This window comes from Mirounga leonina, unplaced genomic scaffold (genome assembly GCF_011800145.1).
Source record: "Mirounga leonina isolate KUSES-001 unplaced genomic scaffold, KU_Mleo_1.0 Mir_176, whole genome shotgun sequence".
Lineage (NCBI taxonomy): Eukaryota > Metazoa > Chordata > Mammalia > Carnivora > Phocidae > Mirounga > Mirounga leonina.
This window is the reverse complement of record NW_023270454.1, coordinates 27,551,962-27,564,816: the sequence shown is the minus strand read 5'-3', so window position 1 is coordinate 27,564,816 and position 12,855 is coordinate 27,551,962.

Here is a 12,855-nt window from a genome sequence, read left to right as displayed (position 1 = left end):
CTCACACACCTGAGTTCATACCTTTATAGGGTCATAGATTGGTCACAAGTTTGAAATAACACCCAACCCCTTCATCACAGGTAAGAAGTCAGAAAGGACACCAGAGTTTGGGGAGAAAGTTTCAGGGTTCTATCTGTTGAGTTAGGCTCTGACTGCAAAATTGGAACTCCAAGAGGCTAATGCATAACTCTTTAAGGAGACAAAACGATTCTGCTTCTAGAGGAAGCATTGGTGTTGAGATACTAATATGTAGGAGAGAGGCCTAACTAAGAATCCCTACTCTTCCATATCAGAATGGAAAAGCAACTCTCAAGTTCTGCCTGCCTGCTAAAATTTATGACTAAGAATAATTACAATTTTTTCTGAGCTAGAACATTGAACCAATGGAAGACAGCAGATGCCACCAGGGGACAGTAGAGTCTCTGCCACCAACAGAAATCATCCCACAGACAGAAATAGTGCAGTGAACTTTGTGCTTGAGAGCTCCCAAAATGATAAGAATCTTCTAGGAGCTGGAAGTGATATGGTCAAAAAAGGATATTGATTATTAGGTTACAATAACACCAGGTAAGACAGGGTTTGTGTATTCCTTTCCTGAAGAATAGTAATAAGATTAATTTTAACTGTTTTCAGTTGTGAAATGTGTATTTATCTGATACAACAAAATCAATAATACAGTGATTTGAACCAACAAAAGTATTGTTCAAATCCTAGTGTTCCCTTCCTCCAAAGAAAAAAATTTACATTAATCTAAAAGGACTTCCTTAAAATGGATTTTATGACTATCACAAACAAAAATAGTAACTAGAACATATTGGTCATTGATATGTACCAGACTCTCTGCTAAGTGCTTTACTTACTTTATGTTAGTTAATCCTCAAAATAACTCTGTGTCAGCAGTAATCTTACTATCCTATTTACTTTATCAGACGGATGAGTGCTGGGGAGGTTAAGAAAGTTGCCTGATCTGATTCCAAAGCCACTTCCCTATGTACTAGAAAGATAGAACCTGAGATCTATCTTTAAATATACAAGGTTTAGATATTGTATAAGAGACATAATGACATATAAAGGATCCTTGAGCTCCTCATGGCATTAACACTGGACTTGTTTTATCCTTTCGTAACTTGGCTTTGATCTGGCATCCTAAAACAGATTAGGCTTCTATGCCTTCTGAAAGGTATTCTATATCTATAGACTGTGAAGTGAGAAAAAAAAACATTTTTTTCCACAGAAAATGAAAGCAATAATAAAACTTCCTCCTAATCACTTTGCATGGAGGTAGGAGAGTTGGTGCCAACTTATTGGCATCTCCATGAATTTCCCTAATTTGAGGCAGAGATAGAAGGCAAAAGAAGCCAAGAGAAGACAGGTAGTTATAAATCCTGGTGACTCTGACAGAAGAGTTACACAAAGGGCACCTGGGTGGCTCGGTCGGTAAGTGTCTGCCCTCAGCTCAGGTCATGATCCCAGGGTCCTAGGATGGAGTCCCACATCGGGCTCCCTGCTCAGCGGGAAGCCTGCTTCTCCCTCTCCCACTCCCCCTGCTTGTGTTCCCTCTCTCACTGTCTCTCTCTCTGTGTTGAAAACTAAATAAAATCTTAAAAAAAAAAAAAAAGATATACACAAAGTAGAAGAGTTTATATTGAGAGGGTCTGTTAGGTCCTATTGATTGACAAGAGACTTTTGTGACCTGTTAAGTAAGCCAATGTAGGCATTTTTGTAGGGTTAACATTAAAAGATTTGCATTTTTAAAAGACTATTTTGGCTCTAACATGGAGAACAAAATCAAAGGGAGCCATAATGGAGGTAGGGAGGGCAGTGGGGCAATTACTGGTAATGAGACATGAATCTAGCTTGTACTTAAGTGATGATAGTAAAGATGGACAAAAATTGATGCATGAGAAAGGCATATAGGGAGAGGGTATAAAATCAACAGTTCCAAGTAATAGATTGGACATGGGATGTGACATAGAAGGATGGATGGAGTGAAAAACAGGTTGACTGGTAAACTTGGGAGGTTAAGTAAAAAGAGGACTGATAAATACCCACTGAATTTAGTGACATGGAGGTCTTTGGGGACATTGCTGAGATATTAATAATCAATGTCATCATATCTCTAATGGAATAATTTGGGTTTATCAATGTCTTAAATTTATAATATTGACATTTGTTCCCAATAATCAATATTATTTGAATGTCCTTAAACTTACTGAAAATAGAAAGTACAATACAGAATTCCTGTAGACATATAAATGTCTTTGGAAAAAGAAATTTTTTCCATGGTGAGATCCAGTACCTTTGGCAGAATGATTTGTGAGAATTAAAAGTAAAAGTAACATTGCTGAATATATACTGTATGCCAGATGATTTATATATCTAATACTTATCTTCTGTATCCTAATGTCAGTGTCAACCATTCTAGATAAGTATTGATTACTGGTGGTGACAGTCTGAAGTTCTTTAAAGAGATGAGTTAGCACATGGAAGTTTTTAAGTCCTCTTTCTTATATCCTGTCCCACCAAAGCTGCTGTGTTCAAATCTGAACTCTCCTCTACAAATCCCCACACTCAAATTACATGCCCTTCTCTATTTTTTTTAAAAGGTACCATAGGCTAGAAATATTAAGGCATCTGGCACACAGTAGGTCAGTAACATTCATTGTCACAATTTGTCTATTCTCCCTCCTGTCTTTCAAATTATGTCTCTCAAAGCCACCTCCCTCCTGTTCAGGAGCTTTCAAACTTAAATGAAATAGTTATTAATGGGTCTGCCATCTCTAGGTTCTCCCCTAATTTATAAGAGGAACATTAAATAACATGATGGATGGTGTTGCTGATAATACCAAAAACACAGAATGTACTACTCCCCCAGGTCTTTTCTTATATTGACCCTCAAAACAAACATGCAAAAGAACATATTGTTAAGTCATTTTTATAGGCGGCCAGAATAGTGCTGTCTACCTAAGTGTACAGATTTCTAGAATTCAAATTTGAAGGATGGATATATTAGTGAGGCCATAGGACTTAATGGTTATTATGTTCCTAATGCAATTCCTGCTGACTTTCACTTGTTACCAGCTAAGATTTTAACAGTTTCTGCATGTGGCTACATCATTGAGATCACAGGTAACAATGTGGAATAAGGGATTTCTGTGCTGTTGATTGAAGAATATAATTTAAGCGCCCTAGCTACCAGACCAGTGGGCAGCAAAGAAATGAGTCTGTATTTTTGCCGACCGAAAGAATAGCTCACCTTCTTAAGGAGGAACCTTTCAGAGGGGCTTAGGATTTTTCTCAATTTGCAACAGTGGATCTATTTAGATTCTGGAAGTCTGTTGGGAGCCCCAGAAATCTGTACTACAGAGCATCATCCAAAAACAGACAACCTTGGCTATAAAAACTTTGAGGCCGGTGTTTGGATCCCATTTCACAGAGGAAGAACCTGGCTGAAGGAGGCTGAAGAATGTACCTCCGGGCCAAACTGTCAGAGTCCTGCTTGCTTCTATCTCAGACCAAAACAGACCCCCTAGGTCAGAAAAAGCATTTCCCTATTTGTCCATCTACATCTGCCAATAACAATTTTTTTTTAAGATTTTATTTATTTGACAGAGAGAGACACAGCGAGAGAGGGAACACAAGCAGGGGGAGTGGGAGAGGGAGAAGCAGGCCTCCCGTGGAGCAGGGAGCCCGATGTGGGGCTCGATCCCAAGACCCTGGGATCATGACCTGAGCCGAAGGCAGACACTTAACGACTGAGCCACCCAGGTGCCCCAACAATTTTGTTTTTTATCATTAATGAGGTGACTTGTTGCTTTTGAGAAAAAAATAGCCAACATTTTCAGTTGCTTCTTCAATAGTCCCCTAAAAGTGATCACTGGGCCAAGCTGTTGGAAGAAGGCTGTGCACTCAGTTATAAAAAAAAAAACAAAAAACGAATCTTTTAAGCTTAAAATGGGGAATTTAGATCACAATTATTTATTACACTATTAAATTGGAATTTGATTGAGAAAAACAGAATTCCTCTGTATTCAGATTTTTGAGACATGCTAGATAAAAACTCTATATTTGATTTACTTTTATACTTAATTAAATACTCAAATGTAATAAAGTGATAACATTTGCTGAAGCACTTTCATTAGAAGTATAACATCTACTGGAAAAGATTGGTCTTTATTCAGCAAATATTATTGAGTACCTAATACTTGGTTGCCAGGTCTGGCACACAGTTATAAGGATGAAAAATAGAGTTGATGTTTTGGGCACCTGGGTGGCTCAGTTGGTTGGGCAACTGCCTTTGGCTCAGGTCATGATCCCGGAGTCCTGGGATCGAGTCCCACATCGGGCTCCTGGCTCAGCGGGGAGCCTGCTTCTCCCTCTGACCCTCTCCCTTCTCATGCTGTTTCTCTCTCCCTCCTTCTCTAATAAATAAATAAAATCTTTAAAAAAAAATAGAGTTGATGTTTTAAGGTGTTTCCTGCTTGCTAAAAGAGACAAAGCAATTACAGTATATATATATAATATAGAGAGGTAGACTCAAGACACTGGGAAAAAATTGGGAGACCCAGCTTTGGAGATCTCTAACAATATCATAGGCAAGACGCCATGTGATCGAAGTCTTTCTTACACTCTGGAAAATACTTTACCAGACTGGGTGATTAGAGTCTAGAGGGACACATATTAATATTACATATACAGCATAGCCTAAAAACTATTTATGTCTAAGAAATTAAAAACCAGAGAAAGTATTATTACCAAAGTATGGGGGAGAACAAGATATTAATAGTAGAATATGTGGTAAGTGTGACAACTCTAGATGCACAGTTTACCGAAAAGAAACTAGGGCATCCTGATAGTACATATAAGTAAAATAGAAAATTCTCCATTTATTCTCAGTTTATCCAAATTTGCTCAAAACTCAGAACTATAAGCAAACGCAACTATAAATAAATAAATGATTCTAAGTATTTTCATTTCTTCTTCAAAGCCCAGTAATTTTTTTTTAAAGATTTTATTTATTTGACAGAGAGAGCGACAGTGAGAGGGGGAACACAACAAGCAGGGGGAGTGGGAGAGGGAGAAGCAGGCTTCCCACTGAGCAGGGAGCCCGATGCGGGGCTCGATCCCAGGACCCTGGTGGGATCATGACCTGAGTCCAAGGCAGACGCTCAAGGACTGATCCACCCAAGCGCCCCAAAACCCAGTAATGTTTGAGAGAAGTTTAAATGACACCTCTTATCTATCAAAACTCTTAATTGCTCAATGACTAACAGGAGACATTTGCATTTGTATATGGAAAACCTTTCGTTCTAATCATGTTCTTTGCATAAGTAAGATTTTTTTAAATTACTAGATATGTTGGACACCTGGGTGGCTCAGTTGGTTAAGCTTCTGCCTTCGGCTCTGGGATTGAGTCCCACATCAGGCTCCTTGCACCTTGGGGAGACTGCTCCTCCCTCTGACTCAAGCCTTTCCCAATCCCCACCCCCACCCCACCACTTATTCTCTCTCTCGCTCTCTCAAATAAATAAAATCTTTGAAAAAAATTACTAGTTATTTTAATACCTTTATGAGAAATCTAAATGATAACAGACCCAGATTGTAAGACTTAATGGGCTAAGAGAAATGCCTTTACAATTTATAGTAAGACCAATTTTCTTGTTTAAAATTACTCATATATTATAAAACTCGTAGTATTTAGGGGCACCTGGGTGGCTCAGTCATTAAGCGTCTGCCTTTGGCTCTGGTCATGATCCCAGATCCCGGGACTGAGCCCCGCATAGGGCTCCCTGCTCAGCGGGAAGCCTGCTTCTCCCTCTCCCACTCCCCCTGCTTGTGTTCCCTCTCTCGCTGTGTCTCTGTCAAAAAAATAAATAAAATCTTAAAAAAAAACAAAAAACGTAGTATTTAGATTTTTAAGCAGCTGATTTTTAAAATTTTCTGGGTATCTTATTTTAGCGCAAGATAGTTACAATTAAGTTGAAATTTTATATTAAGTGCTAATATGTATTGTACGCTTAATATGTCATGAGTTTTCTATATACTTTATGTTCATTTTTTAAAAATTTTTTTAAAAGTTTTATTTCTTTTTTAAAAGGTTTTATTTATTTGAGAGAGAGAGTGAGTGAAAGAAAGAACTAACAGAGGGAGGAGTGGAGGGAGAGGGAGAAGCAGATTCCCAGCTGAGCAGAGAGCCCAACTCAAGGCTTGATCCAGGACTCTGGGATCATGACCTGAACCGTAGGCAGACGCTTAACCGACTAAGCCACCCAGGCGCCCAAGATTTTATTTTATTTGAGAGAGAGAGAGAGAGAGAAAGAGAGAGAGCACCAGTGGGGGGAGGGTGCTGCTGGGGGAGGGACAGAGGTAGAGGGAGAAGCAGGCTCCCCCGTGAGCAGGGCGTCCAACATGGGGCTCAATCCCAGGACCCTGGGATCATTACCTTAGCCGAAGGCAGACACTTAACCAAGCCATCCAGGTGCCCCTGTTGATTTGTTTTGTTTGAAGATCTTATATTTAAGTAATCTCTACACCCAACATGGGGCTCAAAATTACAACCCTGAGATCAAGAGTCGCGTGCTCTACCCACTGAGCCAGCCAGGTGTTTCCCTATTGATTAATTGATTTTTAAAGATTTTATTTATTCATTTGAGACATAGAGATAGAGAGAGAGAGAGCGAGCATGAGCAGGGGGAGAGACAGAGGGAGAGGGAGAAGCAGGCTTCCTGCTGAGCCAGGAGCCAGACGTGGGGCTCCATCCCAGGGCACCGGGATCATGCGCTGAGCCGAAGGCAGACGCTTAACCATCTGAGCCACCCAGGCGCCCGTCTATTGATTTATTTTTTAAAAACTAAGTTACACATTCACAGAATATAATCAAAGGATGAAAAGGATATATAGTGAAGAGTTTCCTGGACACTCAGGAAATTCTTAGAAAATTTCCACCAGGCAATTCCAGCTTTAGAGGAAATCAATGCTACCACTTCCTGAGTGTTTTTCTTGAGCATTTCTGTGATTATACAAGCAAATATGTATATATGTTATGTACTTTCCATCCCCTGTTTTTACACACTGTTCTACACTTTGCTTCTTCTGATTACCAATAATATATTTTGGTAATATCTCATTTAATAATAAAACTGTTTCCTTGTTCTTTATTACAGCATGGTATTTGATTGCATGAGTCCAAATCAGCCCTTTTTAGATGGAAATCTAGGTTGTTTCCACTCTTTTCTTATTGTAAGAGTACTGCAATAAATATCAGCATATGGTTATCAATTTATTCATTTAAAAGTACATCTGCTTGCGGGCACCTGAGTAGTTCAGTTGGTTGAGTGTCTGACTCTTGGTTTTGGCTCAGGCCATGATCTCAGGGTTCTGGGATGGAGCCCTACCTGGGTCTCCGTGCTCAGCAGCAAGTCTGCTGGAGGATTACTCTCTCCTCCCTCTGCTCCTCTTCCTGCTTGCGTGCACACACATGTACTCTCTCTCTCTCACGTGCTCTCTTGCTCTCTCAAATAAAACAATCTTTAAGAAAATAAAATAGGGGGTGCCTGGGTGGCTCAGTCGTTAAGCGTCTGCCTTCGGCTCAGGTCATGATCCCAGGGTCCTGGGATCGAGCCCCACATCGGGCTCCTTGCTCAGTGGGAAGCCTGCTTCTCTCTCTCCCACTCCCCCTGCTTGGGTTCCTGCTCTCGCTATCTCTCTCTGTGAAATAAATATTTTAAAAATAAATAAATAAATAAATAAATAAAATAGAAGTACATCTGCTTGATAAATTCCAGCTGGAGGAATTGCTGGTCAAAAGTATGTATGTGCATTTGTAATTTTGATAGATATTGCCAAACAGTTTTATATGGTGGTTGTACCAATTTACACTCCCTCAAGCAATGTATGAGAGTACCTGTCTCCACCATACTCTCACCACCCAATATATCATTACATTTTTTGGTCTTTGCCAATCAGATAGGGAGGAAACGCCTTACTTACGGTTTATGTGGATTTTCTTATTAATCCCTAAAGCAGTAAGTAATAGTATCATATTATTTTATATATAAGGAAATTGAGGCTTACAGAAATAAGGTTACTTGTTCAAATTACTTAGATAAAAGGTGGAAGAATCAAGATTAAACTCACCCTGTCTGTCTGGGGCACCTGGGTGGCTCAGTCAGTTAAGTGTCTGCCTTCACGGGGATCCAGTCCCACGTCAGGCTCCCTGCTCAGCGGGGAGCCTGCTTCTCCCTCTGCCTGCCGCTCCCCCTGCTTGTGCTCTCTCTGTGTCAAATGAATGAATAAAATCTTTAAAAAATTAAAATAAAAATAAACTTATCCTGTCTGCATTGTCAACAAAACCCCTATTATGTCATACAGTATTTCCATTAAGGAACATAGCCAAATAACCTTGAAACTTAAATTATATTTCTCATAATTATTATTATTTTTTTAAAGATTTTATTTATTTATTTATTTGAGAGAGAGAGAATGAGAGAGAGCAAGCACATGAGAGGGGGGAGGGTCAGAAGGAGAAGCAGGCTCCCTGCCGAGCAGGGAGCCCGATGCGGGACTCGATCCCAGGACTCCAGGATCATGACCTGAGCCGAAGGCAGTCGCTTAACCAACTGAGCCACCCAGGCGCCCATCTCATAATTATTTTTTATGAGTCAGCACTTAATTCAAAAGCTATAGCAGTATTTTGCAGGATCTTAGTATCAGCATTATCAGTATAATTATCACTGAACAATACATATGTGTCCTAGTTTTAAAAACATCCTAATAGGTAGGTGCCAGGTGAACTGGCTTTAATGGTCTCATACGACATCATCAATTCTGAAAAATTTCATTCCATCCCCCCAAATTTTGACCCTCATAATCTACACCTGGTGACCTGGTTTCACAGCTAGTTGAACAAAGATGAATTTATACTAATTAGAATAAAACCTCATTAAGCCCAGAATGCTGATGTTACAACATGCTTGATGTATAAAAGGTAACATGAGGATTACAGTAGCAGCGCCCTCCTCCGCAGTTCAAAGTGATTTGCAAATATTAAGTTCTGGTTTTCTTCAAATATTGAACAACCAAAAACCATGTGACTCTTTTCCGGCCACCTTTTGGCATTATTGGAAAGAATGTGGGTGGGGTGGAGCAACTAAGTATATGAGAATCATGTGCTCACAACATTTCAAGCTACAATTTGAAGACATAATGTATTCATTTACTGGGTGTGGGCTTTCAGCATTTTACAGGTTTGACCTGTTTGCAGCTCTCAGTGGCAAGTCTGAGGTCTCTGCCTGCCAGCAGAGGTTTCACAAAGAGAAAACAGTGTTACATCAACCTAAGTTCACGGCCATTAAAGTTTGCCTAAGAATCTCCTGAGTGGCATTTCATGTCAATGAAGAAAACAGAGCATTCAATAAATCAGAGCAATTGTTAGGACAAACGGTTGGCCATTTGGAAAAACAATAAAATTGGAACCGTATCTCACATCCTGTAACAAAATGAATTCCAGATGGATAAAAGATTTAAATGTTAAAAAAAAAAGGATGATAAAAAAATTATCTCAGGTGGGAGATATGGTATGGCCTTTCATGGTATGACACTATACTCAGAATCCATAAAAGAAAATATCAATGAATTAGACTTCCAATTTTTAAAAATTCTGCATGGAAGAACGCACCATAAATAAAGTCAAAAACAAATGACAAACTGGGAAAATTTTATTCTAACTCATATGACAGACTAGGTGTTCATTTCCACAGCATACAAAGAGCTTCTACAAATAAATAAGAGAAAGACCAACATCCTTAGAAAAGTGGACAAAGGATATGAACTTCCAGTTTTCAGAAATGGAAAAACAAATTGCTCTTAAATTGATATTTAAACTCCCTCATAAGAGAAGAAATGAAAATTAAAACTTCACTGTGATTGTCAAAAATTCAAAAGTTGCTAATGGCCTCAGTTGGCCAGGTTATGGGGAAAACTTGTATACTCATACATAATTGGTGAAAGTAATTTGATAATATTTTAATATTTATCAAAACACAAATGCTTATGCTCTTTGACTCCTCAATTTTAGAGAAATGTAATTTTAGAGAGGGTGGTCAGGAAAGGACCCATTTAAAAGGTAAAATCTTTTACCTTTTGAAGGAGTGAGCCAAGCTGAAAATGTGGGAGGAACACACCAAGCAAAACATCAAATGCTAGGGTGAGTTGAGAGGAGGTATGTGACAGAAACAGTTAAGAGGGCCAGCATGGCCTGAGTAGGGGGTAGAATATTGGGAGAATATTGGGAGAAATGTCAGAGAAGTATTAGAATAAGATTATGTAGGGTCTTATAGGTCATTTTAAGGACTTCAACTTTTACTGTAAGGAAACAGGGAAATCACTGGAATATTTTGAGCAGAGGAGTGACCTGATGTAACCTACATTTTTAAAAAGATCATTCTCGCTGTTGTGATAAGAACAAAGGAGTAGGTCAGAGATCAGTTAGGAGGCTATGATAAGAGGCAAGAGATAACAATGGACTGAATCGGGTGCCTGGTGGCTCAGTTGGTTAAGCGACTGCCTTCGGCTCAGGTCATGATCCTGGAGTCCCGCATCGGGCTCCCTGCTCGGCAGGGAGTCTGCTTCTCCCTCTGACCCTCCCCCCTCTCATGTGCTCTCTCTCATTCTCTCTCTCTCAAATAAATAAATAAAATCTTAAAAAAAAAAAGATAATTGTTCTAATATTTTTTAAGTATTATGGTAGTTTTTGTACCTTTAATGTGTATCAGACTTGAAAGCTAGATTTTCATCTCTGTGGTTATTTATAAAATAAGAAGGAAAACACTAAAAATAAGTCATGCAAAATGAACTGTCAAATTTTGATTAAATGGGGGCGCCTGGGTGGCTCAGTCGGTTAAGCATCTGCCTTCGGCTCAGGTCATGATCCCAGGGTCCTGGGATCGAGCCCCACATCAGGCTACCTGCTTAGCAGGATGCCTGCTTCTCCCTCTCCCGCTCCCCCTGCTTGTGTTCCCTCTCTCGCTGTGTCTCTGTCAAATAAATAAATAAAATCTTAAAAAAATAATAAAATAAATAAAATTCTTTGTTGGTGTGTTTCTGTTGCAGGATTGCAGGGTTCTAGTCTCACACAGTCGGAGAATGAATCTCATGGACACAAAAGGCTGAAATGAAGTGAAAGTTTTTAAAGCGAAGATGAGGGCAGAAAGGAAAGAGAAAGCTCTCTAGAGTGAGAGGGGTCCCGAATGGGTTGCCCCTGAAGGTTTTTAGGCCGGTCTTTTATTGAAAACTTGACCAGGGAACTTGTGGCCTTGAGATTCTTGTGCCATCTTGGTTTGAGCAAGGACTATTGATGACCCCCTTAATGACTGACTTCTTTGAGGTCTGGTCATTTTCTGTGATTGCACTGTAGCCGCCAAAGAAAAATACTCCCTAACCGGGGCCAGGTGGTCTGGTCTAGTCCCTTATCTCTTGTTCAGTCTGGCTTAGTGGTTTTGTCTGCCAGGAAGTGTTTCAGAGCCTAGTCAGGGGCCCCCTACCTCTCCCTGCCTAGACCTTAACCTTTTCCTTACTCATTTATGATGAGGGAACAGAAGGTAAGCTGAGGGGGCACCTGGGTGGCTCAGTAGGTTAAGCGACTGCCTTCGGCTCAGGTCATGATCCTGGAGTCCCTGGATCGAGTCCTGCATCGAGTCCTGCATCGAGTCCCACATCGGGCTCCCGGCTCGGCGGGGAGTCTGCTTCTCCCTCTGACCCTCCCCCCTCTCATGCTCTATCTCTCTCTCAAATAAATAAAATAAAATCTTTTTTTTTTAAGATTTTATTTATTTGAGAGAGAGAGAATGAGAGAGAGCACATGAGAGGGGAGAGGGTCAGAGGGAGAAGCAGACTCCCCGCTGAGCAGGGAGCCCGATGCGGGACTCGATCCAGGGACTCCAGGATCATGACCTGAGCCGAAGGCAGTTGCCTAACTGACTGAGCCACCCAGGCGCCCTAAAATCAAATCTTTAAAGAAAAAACAAAAACAATGGACTGAATCAAGATGACAACAGTGCAGGTGGGGATAAATGACCAGACGGTGGGATTTGCTGACAGATTCTATTTGGGGTGGAGAGAAAGAAAGTGTCCAAAATGATTCTAAGATTTTTGACCTGAACAACTGGAAAGATGGAGCTCCTATCAAGTGGGATGGAGAAGTCTAAGAGAGGAGCAGATTTGGAGGAAGGTCAGGTGTCAAATTATGGACATAATCAAATTGAGGTGCTTATTAGACACTCAAATGATTATGTCAAATCTACAGTCGGCTACATGAATTTGGATTTCTTGGAAGAGATCCAGGCTAAAGCTATAAATTAGAAAGTCAGCATGTATAAAATGGTACTTAAAGCCTGAGAACTGGATGAGATCACCAATGGATTTTGTGCAGATAGAGAAGAGAACCAAAAAATAATCCTATAGCACTCTAACGTTTAGAGGTAGCAATGGTAAACAGGAACCAGCAAAAGAAACTGAAAAGGAGCAACAAGTAAGTCAAAGTAATACCATGACAGTGTGGTGTCCAATAAGCCAAATAAAGGAAATGCACCAAGGAGGATGAAGTGATCCATTCAAATACTGCCAATGGATCAAGGAAGAAGAGGGTTGAGAATGGGCCATTAGATTTAGCAATATGGGTCATCAATGAACTTGACAACACACACACAGTAGTAGGAGGGTGCATGTGTGACTGGAATGGATTGAAGAAAGCAGAGAATCAAGCCTCAAGATATGACTACTAGTTTCCAGGAAATACAGGAGAGAAGAACATGCTAGATGACATCATGAGGATGCAAATAGCCAACTCCAGAATGTGGA